Raw genomic sequence first — 16,719 nt, 5'->3', positions numbered from 1 at the left:
GAAACCATCCCATGCATTGGATTTAAGCAGTGAAACATTTTCATCATTGCTTTCAGGGCCTTCGCAGAAATGCATGGAGTTGCCTTCATTTATTTAGAGAGAGCAAACTTGTAACAGAAGTATCATATATAGCCTTATCCATTGATTTCAACAATGTAACTGCAGCCTAAATAGCTATTGTAACTGTAACGGAGTAACAAATGTAAACATGCATTCTGTGACTCCCCAAACACTGGAAGCCTATTTAAGTTTAAGTTTGTATTCATGGGTTTCATCAGGTCCCTTTCCACAGGTGTATAGAATCAAGCACCTTGATTATCAATGCAGACTGCATGGTGCTTGATTAATACACCTGTGGAAAGGGACCTGATGAAACCCATGAATAGGCCTTTCTGAATAGAATGTTGGTGTGTGGTCATGCTTAAAAATACAATTGCTAATAGGCATATGTAAAGTATTCAGCGATCAAATGCAAGAGCAGGCCAGGTTGAAATGAGAACCGTTTAGAATAAATGAACTAGAGCCCATGGATAAATGTTTTCAACAGCTAGCAATAAGCTTACTGCGTGTACGTTTTTTTTTGTTGTTGAAATTTGTTTGTGTGCCTGTGGTCTGACTGCATGTTTTCGCTTACTTCGTGTTTCATACAACTAATACATTTCAGAAACATTATAATCGTTGTTTTAGTCTAACAAGTCATCAAACTTCTGCCAGCAGCCGCTCCGGAAACATGCTTTTAAAAAAAAAACACCTGAACATATCTCACAGACCTAATGCATCGGAGCCATGATCGGGGCATGGACCTAGAAGAGCGAGCGCATTCTTCTAATAGTAGAACGGTGAGTGCGTAACATAGAATTGTTTACAGTTATCTTCCAACCGTAGCCTCACAACTCCAGCCACTTAGTTAGCACAGCCAGTCGAAGGTAATCTATCTGCTCATAATGTATTATGTGTTTTTATATACAAATGTATATATAATCAATTTGTTATCTAGTAAGGCATTGTTATATGGCTTCACGTTAGCACTCTGATGTAAATTTAGCATTATAATTTAGGCAAGCCAGCATAGCTAGCCTGCTAGCTGCTAACAGTTAACGTTAGCCATCTCACATAGCCATAGGTAAACGATGCAGAATCGAAATCAGCTGTAGTAACTGTAATTAACGTTAGCTGCTAACTGTTATTTGTTTGGCCGCCTACTTGGGATACATAACACACTATGTCTGCAAACAACACTTATTCAGACAGAACACAAAACGTCAGGAATAGCGGAGGGCAGTGAGGTTAACGCATGCTGAATCTCACGCAACCATTCGTTATCTTTATCTTGGATATATAAAAAAAAAAACAGAATGGCAATCTGTTCCTGGAAACATTTGTGAATGAATATGGTAAGCTTAACTTATGTGTGTGGATGTAATTGCCATTAAAGCCCATGATACTCAACTGAATGGGTGGCTGAGTATAAGTTATTAAGGAAGTTCCACAATATTAAGAAGAAATATCTTATAGAGAAGTAACCGTGAATCTAATGCTCAACATTAAACATGCTCCTTGTGAGTTAAGCAGTTCTTTTTAGATGTTCAGAAAGTAGGTTTAATTATGTTGTTTGTTTTTATATTTAGATTCCAATGAAAAGGCTTGAAGGAGGCTTGTGAAGTTCTGCAAAGGCAACAGTTTGGAGTCGACAGACGAGGACAGTGCGGAAAAGAGTAGTAGGCTATGTTTCCTCTGTTCTCCTTTTATAGCGTACTGTGTTTGGCTTATTTGCAACTGGCGTTCACTGCACTTTTAAGAATTTGATTGCATTTCATTCAATCAACAGACTATCGTCAAAAATGTTGAATTTAGGCCTACATCAGCCCCTACATCTGCAGTCTCAGGAAGACCTCCAGTGCAGGCCTCAACAAGCAGGCTCCACACAGGTAAACAGCACAGATGAAAACATAGAGTGATCAAGACTTTGAAATATCGTGTACTGATTCTGTTTCTTACTGTTCCATATGCAGAGACAATGGAAAGACCCAAAAACAGATTCTGCAGTAATGGAGCAAAAAAACAGACCTTGCCAGCCACACCACCATTTCCATTATCAACACCTGCAGTGACAGTCCCAGGTCCTGGAGAAAATGGTACATAGAACTATTCCAAATCTTTTACAATTGTTTACTTGGAGATTTTAATAATTACCTTTTTAGTCTATAACAGGAATTAACTCAACAACTTCTATTAGCCTTAATATCTAATGTGCTTTGATGTAAAACCATCAAATAATAATAATACAAATTACTTGGGAAATGTAAAATGCAAAATAAAAACAGAATGTAATCATTTTAAAATCTTGTTAACCCATATTTAGCTGCAAAGAGGACACAGACAACCAATCAAATGAGTAAAATGTCAAATGTTAATTTCAAGCAAATTTTGAATTTAATGCCAGCAACACATTTAAAAAAAAAAAAGTCAGAATGGATCCAACAAAAGGCTTAAAGAGTTATGTCCTGATAAAGACAATAAAAGAAGAGATAATCTGTCTTTTTATATGTTTAATTATGTGCAGTTATAATGCATACATGTTGCTTCTTATGTTTGTCTGATTCAGAAAGAGAACTCCAGCTCTATCAAATATGAAATACAATGCAAGTCAGTGGAATAATGCCAGTTAATCAACTAATCATACAGAGTTCCACAAGATATACCTCAAATGATCTGTTTGCTAACTCTTTCTCTGTTTAATTGTGTTTAATTTAATGCTGATAGATGCTGCCAAAAAACAAGGAGCTAGTGGTGGGAGCAGAGGAAAAGATAAAGAACTGCCTAAATGTAGTGGAGATGGGGGAAGAAAGAAAAGAGCAGAAAAAGGTACACAGCTTTTAACAAGTATGGGGATGTTTGATTAAATATCTTTACAAGTGGTAGTTTTGATTAATATTTACATTTTAATAATTACAACTTGTATATATTTTAACACAGAAAAGTTGATGCCATTGCCGCCCCCTTCTCCAGACTTCAGCAGTTGTGAAAGTGAATGTACGTGTCTTCCAGTAACGTTTTTTCTTCCTCTGTCTAACCCACAATTAAACAGATGTATTTTGTCTTCACTAGGCATACAGCTTTATTTTCACTGCATGAAGAATTTTTTTGAAATGTATTGATGGCATCAAATTCAAAATGGACATCAAAATGTACAATGAAATAGTCAATAGTCAATAGTCAAATGTGTAATTTTCAACATTTGATATCCTTTTTGCAGATAATCACATTCTGTTTTTTTTCTGTTTGCTGTTTATATATGCATTTTACACAAAACCCCAGCACCTCCCTTACCTAACCCAACTTTTCCTGTTTAGGGTTGTGTAATTAAAATAGAACGACACTTCTTGAATGTTCTAAAAAGTTCCATTGTGTTTTGTTGTTTGTTTGCTTTTATACAGGAGAATACAACAACTCTTTTGAAGACAACAGCACCCCAACACAACTGCATTAAGTTGCAATACAGAAGTTGGAACTGATCATTTAATGACCAATAAATGGTTCATTTTTATAACTAATTCAGTTTGTCTGTTGTGCCGTCTCTTATGGCCTATTCATTGTTGAATTGCATTGTCACAATCTTAAAAATTCTGGTAAGGTACCTATTTAAGTTAACTTCACAGAGGATTGGTAATTGGCAGATGGTTGGCTATATTTTTACATTTGTTAGAAGGTCTGCTGACAGTCTAAGTGGTTGAAAACAGAAGTGTTTTTTGTTTATTTAGTTGGCAAAAGGTTGGTATGGCATTTTTTAGGTTGGCAAGTATGTTGGCCATGGCCATGTAATGAAATGGTTGGCTCAACGTTGGAAAGGTAGGTTTCTTCATCCAAATGATTTCTAAACGGGTTTATTAAGTTGAAATAGATGCCAAGTTTCCCTTTAAAACCAACAGAGTGGGCAAATGAGGACTGCATCTGCAGATCCGCCTATAGCTGTTACAATGTTGCCGTTACGTGGCATTAACGTGGCGATAATGTTGCAGGAAGGTTGCCGCCAAGTCGCCGATACGGTGTGATAATGTTTGTAAATAACGTGGCGGCAACATGATAGCGTCTTTCACTTTTCCGGTGGCGGCCACGTCGGAAAATAACGTGGCGGCGATGTTGCAGGAAGGTCGCCGGTACGGTGTGGTAATGTTTGTAAATAACGTGGCGGCAACATGATCGCGTCTTTCACTTTTCCGGTGGCGGCCACGTCGGAAAATAACGTGGCGGCAACGTAAGCCTTGGTCGGAAAATCACGTTGCGGCCACGTGATGGCCACGTTAGTGTGTTTGCTAGCTCCCGTGCGTGCTTCCGTGTGAACACTTGTGTGACATTTCTGTGCTTCATATAGAGTTGCAGTCTCGAACGATTTCTAAGTGTGTACAGACTATTCCAAAGTTTACAGACTAACTGGTGCTTTGTTTTATATGTAGACACCTCGAGTTAGCTGCTGACGAGGTTTTGCGCTGTTTTGAGCAATGTTAGTGGTTTAATTTTGAAAGCGTAGCCTATGGCTTTACAGTATGCCACTGTTAGCGATTTTGGGCTGTAGCTCATGCTAGCTCTGCAGGCTAGCCTACTGCTGATCAACGAAAAATACTTCTTCCATGGCTTAGTTAAATTTTCGGCGGACTTACAGGCTACTTTAAATGTTGTATGTTAAATGTTAACTTTCTTTTTTTGCAGAACAAAGTAATAAAGGTCGTACTCAACATGTGTTTGTGTGTTGAATGTCAGTAGGCTACAAAATAGCCTAGCCAGATGGTAACCAAGTAATTGAGTGGAAATAGGTGATAATGTATTTTACGGCCCTGATACTGTGTATTTTCCTGGTAATTACCTCTTTGTTTTTCAGGTAATTAAACAAAAACAACACTAAAAATGTCATAAGGATAATTGATGGGTTTATCAACACAGCTAGGTAATTAAATAGGAAGAGGCAATAGTGCATTTTACAGCTCTGATACCATATAGTTTCCATAAAATTACTTAACTTGTTCCAGTTTAGTTACAGGCAATGTCTTCTTTACCAGCTTACTACGACAATGACTTGGTTTTTCTCTTTATTAGTAGGCTAATAACTAAGTAATTGGGTGGAAATAAGTGATAATGTATTTTACGGCCCCGATGCTGTGTATTTTCCTGGAAATTACCTCCTTGTTTGTCATGTAATTAAACAAAAATAATAAGTAAAGTTTCAAATAATTACCATTTTATTATACTCAAAATGAAAGCTGTTTGCATCGCTATTACCTAAAAACTGCAGAGTTATTGCACTGGAAACTGCATGGAAATAACTTGTAATAAGTGGCTACAAAGGATTATTCATAAAATTATATCAAAATAACATATAGCACACGACGTCATTTCAACGTTGATATTTGGGCTAAATCCCGTCGGTCCGTCATGGCCCTGATTTCAACCAAAATTAGACGTAGAATAATGGTCTTGTTTTGGCCGGCCCATTTTGGTCTAAGGAAAGACGTCTTTAGCACGTCCTTTTTCAGACCACATATCAACTAATTAAATCCTGATGTAAATTATCAGTTATAGTCTACCTAGGACTACATTATCGTTCCTGTCGACCATCTTTCCCCCCCGGGGATTGCCCAAATCCGCCGCGAACTCTACGGGCGCCCGGCGCCGCCATCTTGGCTGCCGTTAACTGCGTGTGTGACTTTTGTTTGTTTACTCATGGCAACAGTTGATATGGACGGACAACTCTGTTTTTAGCCTTCTCCCCTCTGAAAAAAAAAATCAGAGGAAAAATTCAGATGGAAAAAAATCAGTCATTGAAATAATGAGTAATTAAAATTCTGATAAAAAAAAAAATCACATAAATGTTCACGTAAAGGAGACAGGAGTGAACTCTGCGCATGTACAAGAGGAACGGAGGCGGGAAGCCGTAGCCGAGCCCATTTCGAACTTTGTTTGAAACACACAGTCAGTTGAAGCCGTTGAAGAACAGCGTGAAGATGGAACCTGCTACTGAGGTAAGTGAGTTTATGCCTATGATTTAGGAAGTAGAAATGTAACATTTTGATCGAGAGTCAGTTTTGCCAAAACGAGACGAATGCTCTGAACACCATCAACAGTGCTATCAGAGATGATTAAGCGGAGTAGCAGAAGCAGAGTTGCTAATCGAGGATCTGTATGTTACCATGCTAACTTAACCTGTCCTGGGCTAGTTTTACTTGAGTGGAGAAATTCTTCTGTGTTAATTCACTCTACCGCTGATAATGTAGTCGGACTTGAAACCCGTTTGTAATTGCTGTTAGGTCCCGTTATCTCTATGAAAGGAAAGTATTTTCTGTCTGATCTATTCAACACAATTTAGGGCCGTTTGTGGTAACTAGGAAGTTAGGAACCTGATTGCAACACGCATGATTTCGTGGACCTGCTTAGAACGTTCACAAAGGTAGCGCGAAAATTTGAATTTTTTTCGCGGCTAGATCTACCCGTCCCGAAGAGTCCTTTGTAACCATGGATATCTCTCCACCGTCCTGCTAGATAGCCTACACTAGACTAGAGTAGACAAGCAGCGCGCTGTTATCCACTTCATTTTTGTTGTAGCATTTTGGTAGCAACAACTTGTACTTGTTGCCAACAGGACTATTTTAAATACCAGAATCGCTATTAGGCCCACTCTCCATTTATTGTTTATGGTTCATAGCAAGCAGTCATCATTACCAGACGTGGAGAACCTGTTGACCAGTTGTGCAGCATGTTAATAGTGTTATTGTTGTTGTTATTATTATTATTATTATTATTATTATTAATAATGATAGTAATATCTATCTATTTATTGACTGTCATTTGGCACAGAGTAGTAACAGAGTGGTCAACATTGTCGAGGCTCAGATGCCCAGGTTGTGCAATATGTTGGTATTTTAAAGTGAAAGGTAGGGGAAACTAGTTGTGTGTTTATGTGATTGTATTGTAGCGCCGAAGCTATGTACCCCCTTGTTGGACTATCCCCTGTGGTCCCTTGTGTCCCCTGGTTTCCTGGTCTGTGTGTGTGTCTCCCTCTTCCTCCTGTGTTATAGACTGTGTCAATAAGTTCTGATGGGTTTGTGTTTAATGATTATTTTTGGAAATTGGTTATGTAAGAAGTGACACTTCCAGCGTGTTTTTACTAGACGCTGCTTTTGAGGTCTGGGATTCCTGTCATTTTTCTGTGTAACTGTTGCTTTTTCTAAAGCCTTTGCTCATTTGTCTTCTCAGCACATCAACTCTTAAGTGTGTCCCTGGAAGATCTACCATCAACTTCCAGAACTGCAACTGCTAGTACTGTCAGATGGTGAATGCTACTCAGGGTAAAAAAAAAAACTTTACGTAAAACCATTTTCATCTATTATTTCAAGTTCTGTCTCAAAATGTGTTTGAAGCCATTATTCTAAGCTAAAGTAACTGCTGGATGACTTTGAAGAATCTGGGTTGCTAGGCGACGCCGTGTGTGTGCGACGCCGTGGCGCTGCTCTTGTGGCGACCGGCTGGTGCTGGCATAGTGTTTTTTGTTATATTGTTTGTATTGTCGGTGTTTTTAACGTTTTTATGTTCCTGCATCATCTTCCTCTTCGTTTTTGGGTCATACCGATATAAGATATACTGCTGCTCTTGATCTCAGTGGGACACGGCAAACTTTTTGGAGTTGCATAGTAACGGAACGTGAAAGGACGCCACTTTGTTTTCGTTGGATTCCATCAAGCTACCGCAACTTCTAAAGGCTAGCCTACTTTTGATTCCATCCGCCAGATTTCCTGAATGGACAAGTGGAGGCAGTCTTCCAGATGACAACCGACCTGTCAGATACACAGGAGAATTTCTACAAAATCGGAGAAACCTGCACGATTGTTTGCGGGCATGTTCAGTAGCCTGTGGAGTAGCCGATTCCGGCGGAGCTATCTCGGGCTGACGGTCGCGGAGGACGAGGGAGGCGAGGCTTCAGCGCTTCGTTGGGGCTGATTGGAGACGGATGCAGCGCTGGAAAGGCACACGGAGGACGAGTCTGTCTGTATGTCAACAACCGCTGGTGCTCTACAGCCGTCATTCGAGAGATGGACCTCCTCCTCCTCCTCTCTATCCTGGGACTATGGGACTGGACCCACACACACACACACCCTTGTCTGTCCTGTTCTACCCGTGTCTTGTCTTGTTTGTCTTGTATGTTGTGCGTCTTATGTGTCGCTATGCCTGCATGGAGAAATTGCCCCTCGGGGATAAATAAAGTTTTTTGAATTGAATTGAATTGAATTGAACAGTGTACGGTTCACTATGTACTGAATTGTATTATTTCTAAGTGTTGTAGCAAGCAAAGTTGTTTTATTCTAACTTTGCTTTTTTGTCTTTTTTTTTTTGAAACAGCAAACACCATTGTTACACCACTTTGAAGGAGAGCCTGGTCATTTGGTCCCCTCAGCTTCTCCCTTTCTCAGTGATATGTTCATTGTGGCTGGGAGAATTGTGGGGCACTCTTTCCTTCATGGAGGACCCTGCTTGTCTGGACTCTGTGATGTGGTTGTCCATACTGCCTCGTGGGAGCCCAGACACGGCTACAGTAAACCTGGAGGACTGTGCAGACCTGGACATTAGAGAAACAATCAGGCTTGTATGTTTACATAGAAAATACTAATGTTTGATGTTATGTTGTGTTTTTATTTTGTTTTGTTGTTGTTTGTGTGTTGCCCCCAAAGACTGTGGGTCTTTGACTTTATAATGATTTTAGAAAAACTGAGGAGTCAACTGGTGGACCCACTATTATGATTCTATAAACTTTTAACACACTGTCTAACCATTATGTATCTCTTTCATGCTCTCCATCTTCAAGCTGGAGGTGGAATCAAACCTATCAGCTGAAGAAATGGGAAGGGTACAGAACGTGGCCTCTTCCTGGGACCTCCCTCCGCTAACCACAACCAACAGGGCCCTTAATGCTGTGAGTGAAATACATTTATATTTCCCTATGCTTTAGTGTGCTATACATTTTCCTTTCCCCCCCGCATTTGGTAATTTAGTCAATCAGCAGACGCTTCTATCCAAAACAACCTAAAACTACACTTTGGAGGTGTGCTTTTTTTATGTCGGTCTGGTTTGACTTGATGTAGCCGTTTTAAGACGACTGCAGACGTGATTATTTCTGAGATTCTGAAGTTTTCAACCATGACGTATGCACAATAAATTCCAGTTTTGAAAACATATCAGAATCTCAGAAATAATCACGTCGTGACGCCTTCTAAATGCGGCCGCGCTGTCAGCTGTTCATTCACGACAGCGGAAGAGAAAAGTACCTGTTAGCATGCTAAATTCGACATCCAAACGTAACGAGGAGACTCGCGCGAGCTAAACTGCTATTAATTCTGCTTACCATGCTGCGCAAATGTGTTCAAAACGGCTGCTGTACGGTCCTAAAATGTACACCGTACTGCTGCATTCAAGTTAACTCTGCTAACGTCTCACAACGTAGCCTACATTAGGGAGACTAAACTAAGTTATGCATTCGAGCTGTATCTCCAAGCGTTAGAATAGTGTCAACCAAAGATTCTAGAACAGAGCTCTGTTCTAGAATCTTTGGTGTCAACGAAGAGACTCTTGTGTGGGGGCGGATCTGTGGGGGGAATCAATGTGAATTGGAATTGTACATTGTAATTGATAACACCTGCGTGTTCAGGGCTGCCCGCGGTGAAGCCAGAGAGGGTTAGGAGACGCTAGCTAAGGCCGGGGATGTAGGAGTGAGGACTGATTGTCGCTTCCCAGTCAGGGGGTTTTCCTCGTTAGCTGCTGTGGAGGCAGCATTGGATCGGGTACTTCACCGGCCAGCGGGCCGGTCAGCGGTTGAGACCACACAACAGTCTCTTCGTTACACTATTCTAACGCTTAGAGATACGGCTCGAATGCATAACTTAGTTTAGTCTCCCTAATGTGGGCTACGTTGTGAGACGTTAGCAAAAGTTCACTTGAATGCCGCCGTTTTGAACACATTTGCGCCGCATGTTAAGCAGAATTAATAGCAGTTTAGCTCGCCGTATGTGGCAACAACAATCCTTCAACAATCGTTTTTGTTAAATGCACATGCAGAGGCAGTGGTTTCATTCGGGCAAAGAAAAAGCTGCGTGCGCGCAGCTCAATGAAAGTGATTCAATTGATAACATGATTTAAAAATAATTTCAATCGTACAACATAGAACATTATTTCGTGGCGGCCCGCCACAGATTACTCAATGTATGGGAAACACTGTTAATGAAAATGTTTCCTGTCATTTCAGCTGCGGTGAAAAATGGAGCAACAGGGCTGACCGTGACATCGGGAGAGCTGAGGCAGATCATCTTAAACATGATGCACCTGGACGGTCCGGTGGCGGAGACTTCAAGAATTAAATAAAATTGCAATGAAATGGATAACGTTTGTTTGACTGTTTGTTTACGCCTAGCTTGCTATTGTAATGTAGGCCTATTAGATTATGTATTTATCATCTAGATGGTTAAGTTGGTAAATGAAAATGCTTAATGCACATTTTAAAAGCCTATAATAGGATAATATAGGCTTATTTTAACAGCAATAGTATGGGTAATGGTAAAGTTAGTAAGTGCTTAATGCACATTATTTAAAAGCCTATAATAGGATAATATAGGCTTATAAATTCATATATAACAGCAAAATTCTGGTTGAAAATAGGTCCATGGCAGCACCTAAACAAGACGTGGTTTCAACCAAATTTAAACGTTGAAAAGGCGTCTTTCCATAGACGTCTTTTCAACGACCATGAAAAGACGTCATCTAACCTTTCACTTTTAAACCAAACTGGGCCGTTGTTTCGACGACTTGACAAGACGTCTTTTCAACGACTTTTCAACGTGATTTTGCTGGGGGGAATTACCACCGTAATTAATGCTGTTTGCATTGCTATTACCTAGAAACAGCAGAGTAATTGCACTAGAAACTGCATAGAAATTACTGGTAATAAGTGGTAACAAGTGGTAACAAGGGATTGTTACCATGAAATTACATAGAAATTACCATACAATTACCACCTTATTAGCGAGCCGTAATGTAAAGTGTTACCGGAAATTCTGTAGTTCAGATACAAACATGCCATGATGTCTACTAGAAATGAACATGAATGAAATTTTAAAAAGTTGTAAATTCATAGAATGGCATGCATTACGAGGTATTCTAGCCCCATAGCCCCAAAAAGTTTAATATGAAATTGTAAGAAAAAAAAAAACCTTCAAGTCCAAATTGAAGTCATCTGTGCTCAAATCCAAATCAAGTCACATTTCCTGAAAATTAAGTCTGGACTTGTCCTGCTAGACTTGGTACTAGAACTGGTACTGAGACATAGACTACACACAGACACACACACACACACACACACACAGAGAGAGATAGAGAGATGGTTATGGTTATGGTTATGGTTATGGTTATTTAGCAGACGCCTTTGTCCAAAGCGACATACAAATAAATAACAGTACAAATCAAATTAACAGTGAACAATTACAATAGGGAGAATAGTAATAATTAGTATAATTTAAGGACAATAGCAAAATAAATGTCAAATTCTATCAATGGACAAATTATAATAAAATAATACTATTATACAAACCATAACACATCACAAACTCAAAGGACTAAGTGCATATTGAACATGTGTGCTAAAGAGTTTGATTTGAAAATGTTATAAAGCCCTCCCACGTGGAATAAAGGTTTTCTGAAACAAATGCTACTTTTTTTGTGACTGTATTATGTCTGTTACATTTCACAGACATTTTCCACGTGGGTATGAAGAACAAAATGAGCACTAAGTGCACAGTGGGAGCAACAACCTCTTCACTGTAATATTCTCTGAACATAGATGGGGTGCCACCAGGTGGTTAATAAGGGTATTACATAAATTTAGGTATATCTTGGGTAAAGTTTTGCAGACAACAGAGAGAGAATGGAGTGGCAATGGAGAAGTTGTGTTTTTATTTAATAAGCAATAGAATGAAAAACAAAAGGGATTGACATGTGAATTTACAAAGGAAGAACATAATGGTTATTTTATTAGAATCACAGATTCTTGTTGTGATAAAAAATATTACAGTTTTACCGTTATTTTGTTGACATACAATGTACAAGTGCACTGATGAATTAATCAACCAAAACAAACAAACAAACAAACAAACAAAAAACAGAACCTACCTGAACTACCTAACAGAACATGCCCAAGATTTACGCCCGGTCTTAGCGAAAAGAAGGCCTAAGCCTTGATGGTGCAACTGGCGTATCTATCAGGTTGGACTTAGAACGCTGAGTTAAGACCGGCGTAGCTTAAGACCGGGCGTAAACATGTTGGTGCAACCGGCCCCTGGATCCAAGAAATAACTGGCCATTAAAAATAAAAAATCTTCCTGCCTCTATGACATAGGGGTGTGTATAGGCCTATGCCCCCTGTATTTTAAGGAAGAGCATTGATTTATTTACAATATACGATTTATTCACAAATAACATTGGTGTCCTTCGTGTTGGACTTTCCTGTTTAAATTAAGGCATTAAGATCAATTTCCTTTTCTTTGAGCTCAACTGTACACCATTCCATGGAATGTTCTTAAATTCCATTGTCATCATCAAATTATTGTTTCTGTCACAGGGGCAGCTTAGCAACATTATGATGTAGTAGAACATAACACAGCAGCTCCACAAAACTGCCATTCTTGGTCATTCTTTCTGAAGTTTTCCTAGAAGTTGGTTGATTGTTGATTTTGTGGTAGCTTAATACAATGTGGATGTTTTGGTTTCTGAACTGCTGTCTAGCAGCACGACAAAAGAGGTATGATGGATCAGCTGCCATCAAGAAAAAGGTTAAGAAATACGACCTGTGGGAGTTGAATCTAGAATTGTTCCATTTGGGTGTCCACCTGGATGAGGACAGTTCAAGGAATGAGTTGAAAAGCAAAAAGAAGGTGAAGCAGGCACTGCAGAGGCGTCTCGTCAGTGAGCTACTGAAGAGACACGTGGCCAGAGCCAGTAAGAGGGCTAAAGAACTCCTCATGAGTAACCCAGATGTTCTCACCCAGAATGGGATGAGTAATGGGAACGACAGTGATGGAAGTCGTATTATCCTGGATGAGGTGGAAAGGACTCTGAGTGAGTAAAACTAGATAGGCCAGCAGAACAAAAGACCAAAACACACAAGTGACCTTTTGACATGATTATTGAGGAACAGTGCTACTGTACATCATACATGTCATTTTTTCCAGCTTTGACTCTGATTTCTGCTGAGCAACTGAATAATGAAACTGTGAACGAAAAGCCAAAGGATGGTATGTACAATGTATAATTTACAAGGAAATAAACTGAATTGAATAACAATAATAAAAATAACTTTAGTTTGTTTTTTTTCTGACTAACTTTCCTCTGAAATGTACAGATGTCAACAGTATCAGAGCTAAAGTCGGCACAGGAGAAGGTGACAACACAGATTTCAACATATGACAAAGTGTGAAAAAGTGCTTGGATGGACCTCGGACTGGAGATGGGAAAGAAGACTGCAAGTCCATTTTTGGCGTCTGGTTCTTCTGATGTTCCTTCTATTTTTATTTTTTATTTTTTGGCAAAAGCCCTTTAGTAAAAGTTTAAATGAACCTAATCTGTTTATGCCTCCTTCAATAACCAATGTGTACTGATTTGTACAATGAACATCCACAAACTTGAATACTCTTCTGGCAAAATTTAACAAGTTAAGTTTGTGCCATGGAACTGGAGGCCACATTTAGCTGGGGCCTCATACTTTATAACTGAAATCTTATCTCAGTTAAGGGCGGCATTTAGGATTTTTGGTATTACAGAAGCATGTTTCCAAACTGCATTCAGGTTGAGAAATCCCATTTTAGCTGAAGATATTAGAAAAGCACAAGCAGTTAGGATGTTTTTTTTTTTTTTTTTTTTAAATGAGGCCCCGGACTATAACTTTAGAATATAAAAATAGGCCGATGCATTTGTGAAGAAAGCTCTTTTTTCTGTCAATTGTTTGACAACTATCAATTCCATAGCCTAATGGTCCAGGCACTCAATAGGCCATGCTCAAATATCTTTTTTCTTAGTCTGTATTTAGTCTCATGGGTCTGATCATGATGATTCAAAAGCCAACCATGTGCCACCCAAACACCAGGGCATACGAAACTTGGGGGCATGTAGCCCCACTAGACTTCTAAGGACAAATCTCATTTGGTACTCGGGGCTGGGACTGTATCGCAAGTTGGTTTGGCTTTTAAAACCTGCCTCCACACAGGTGCGTGTAATTGTCAATTAAGCACCCTGGCATCTCACACCAGCAAATGCACCACTGACACAATGGCAATGAACAATGCAGATGGATGTCATATTTGAGATACTTCAGATGCAGGCCAATACAAGAACAGAACCAGGAGATTTACATAACTCAACTCTAACATTATGTATGACACAAATGTACACAAACATGTAGGACTTACTTCTCGGGAATAGTAATCAAACTAGCATTCAGTCACCAGAAAATGTGGATTTCTGCAGCTCTGTCTCTAGGCTGTCTATTTTCTCACTGATACTCTTCTTCACTTCCTCAATCTTCTCACTGACTTTACGCCAAACATCTTGTTCTGTAAATAAACAGTTTAGAAAAAGGGAATGAACAGGTGGACCTGAGCTATTGGGACTAAGGGCTTATAACATGATAGGCAGTCGGCAGTTTGTCAGACTGTGATTGCAGAAATTGCTTTAGCTGAGACAGAAATTACTTATGCTAATTTCAAGGTAAGCATTTTGTATGTAGCGTTTCATTCTTGGTATGGCTTTGTCCTCTGCAACTCAACCTCTATCAACTTCTATCAACCATAGGTACTGTAGCCTACATGGTGAAATAAATACTTGACTGTGACTTTTCCTGATTGTGATGTTGTACACTTACTGGAGATGGAGGACACTTACTTGCAGTATCAGGTTGGAGGCTCAAGTCAGATGTGTCAAGTCCTGATACTTCTGCTTCTTCCAGATCCATCTGTGATCTGGGCAGGTAATCTTTGAAGTCTTTGAAGTCAATCGTCGGAACTCTTTGGAATACTTCTGAGATGTTGGACTCGTATCCTGACGTAGCCTGTGAGTTAAGGGTAGGGTGATCGTCATTTTGACTCTTCCTGGACAGCCAGGACATCCCCTCCTCAGACTTGTCCTTGGAAATGTTGGGTTCACTCACTGCACAAAGAACAAATAATGTGAGGATGTGAGGATCTTGCCAATATTCTGTAAAATAGCACTTTCATGAAATTAAAAACAAAAAGCATGACCTTCAATATGTTTGTGTGGTATTCAATTACTGTATTCTACCAGAGACGGTTGAAGATACTGTAGGTCTATCATTATTCATATCACTTGGGTCATCTCTTTTATGTACTGTAGGGGGAGTCACTAGGGCTGATTCCTGGGCTTTTGGAATAGAACCAGATAAGAGTGCAATTAAAATGTGAGCTATAAGTATGCCAGTTGGCTACAGTTTTCAAGGTAGCTGATCTCTACCAGCACCCAGTGAGTTTTTCTACACTTGGAATTTCACAATGCATAGAGAACTTCAGATTGGTTTATTGGTCTGAATGAGATGGAGGAATTATTGCTTGAAAATGGACTGGCTTTATTTATTGGCTATATCACCGCTCGCTTGAATAGACTTCTATGGAAAATAACACCACAACTGGCTTGACTGGCTTGTCTGCATACTGTAGCTCATGCCAATCTTTTTAAAATAAATAAATGCTGTATATCTAAATATATGTATGTATATTTAGATATATAAAGATCAACTGAATTTTATATGAAATCAGACCTTTGACACTAAAGAACATTTGAGAAATTTTGAAAAACCATTAATGAAAACAGTGCTGTACACCATTGCAGGCATACAACATGTTGTAGTCGATTGACATACTGTATCTCAAGAGTGTCTGTAGTGTAATGATAATTTGTACAGTAAATCAAATGAACAGAAAATCCCTTATTTCATCATCAGTACAGACAGGTTGCATCTACTGTATACAAGTGATTTAGTGACTTCACAATGTTACTAATGAACCAGTACAATTGTGTTGGAAAAGCATATAGGAACACAAAGTGTCATGGCATAAAACATTAATGAAACATAGTGTATTGAAACACACAACCAAGAACATGGCAGTCATGCACAGCAATTTAGATTCTCCTCTCTGATTAGATTGATATCTTACCCAACTTTGCCGTCTGCTTGGTGATCCTTCTCTCCGACTCTTCTCTAGTCTGGGCTCTTCTGCACCCAACAGTAGTGGTTTGGAACACTCCTCCAGACGAACAAAAATTGAAATATTCTACTTGTGCATCTTTTCAAAGTAATAAAATTTGTTAGAATTCATATTTAGTTTGAGATATTCTTCTCAATGCAATTGTTTCCTGTTGAGTGTATCCTCACACAGAGATGTCTATTGTTCCCCTAGGTGCACTGTTTAGTTTTGGTTCATTAGAAACTGGTTCAACTTGCTGATATGGGAATTCTGATTTGTTATTCCTGGTTTACCACAGGTCAAACTCAAGTATGCATAACCACTGTAACCCTTTACCTGTTTATTTGCACCTCTCTCAGTAAGCGACATTACAGGGGGAGGTAAAGGAGTAGAGCAAGGGAAATAGAATAATAAACGCAACAGCTTATCATATTATAAAGAT

General features: G+C 39.2%; 4 long non-coding RNA genes across 4 annotated transcripts; 3 read left to right on the top strand and 1 right to left on the bottom strand.

Moving 5' to 3' along the window:
• Positions 1-2,781: 2,781 nt before the first annotated feature.
• On the top strand, positions 2,782-3,521 carry LOC134097357 (uncharacterized). Its single transcript, XR_009940915.1, has 3 exons — positions 2,782-2,865; positions 2,977-3,033; positions 3,438-3,521. It is a non-coding gene; the product is annotated as an uncharacterized LOC134097357 (long non-coding RNA).
• A 1,862-nt stretch (positions 3,522-5,383) lies between these two features.
• On the top strand, positions 5,384-8,511 carry LOC134098484 (uncharacterized). The gene is made up of 3 exons (XR_009941055.1): positions 5,384-6,014; positions 7,246-7,337; positions 8,386-8,511. It is a non-coding gene; the product is annotated as an uncharacterized LOC134098484 (long non-coding RNA).
• Positions 8,512-8,553: 42 nt separating this feature from the next.
• LOC134098485 (uncharacterized) lies at positions 8,554-10,406 on the top strand. Its single transcript, XR_009941056.1, has 3 exons — positions 8,554-8,629; positions 8,849-8,956; positions 10,283-10,406. It is a non-coding gene; the product is annotated as an uncharacterized LOC134098485 (long non-coding RNA).
• A 1,559-nt stretch (positions 10,407-11,965) lies between these two features.
• Positions 11,966-16,491, bottom strand: LOC134097908 (uncharacterized). The gene is made up of 3 exons (XR_009940966.1): positions 16,248-16,491; positions 14,962-15,225; positions 11,966-14,633 (listed from the first exon to the last, which is right to left on the bottom strand). It is a non-coding gene; the product is annotated as an uncharacterized LOC134097908 (long non-coding RNA).
• Between the last annotated feature and the right edge of the window lie 228 nt (positions 16,492-16,719).

The sequence above is a fragment of the Sardina pilchardus genome, chromosome 12 (assembly GCF_963854185.1).
Source record: "Sardina pilchardus chromosome 12, fSarPil1.1, whole genome shotgun sequence".
NCBI lineage: Eukaryota > Metazoa > Chordata > Actinopteri > Clupeiformes > Clupeidae > Sardina > Sardina pilchardus.
Note: the sequence above shows the minus strand (reverse complement) of the source record. Positions and strands in the feature narration are given on the sequence as shown.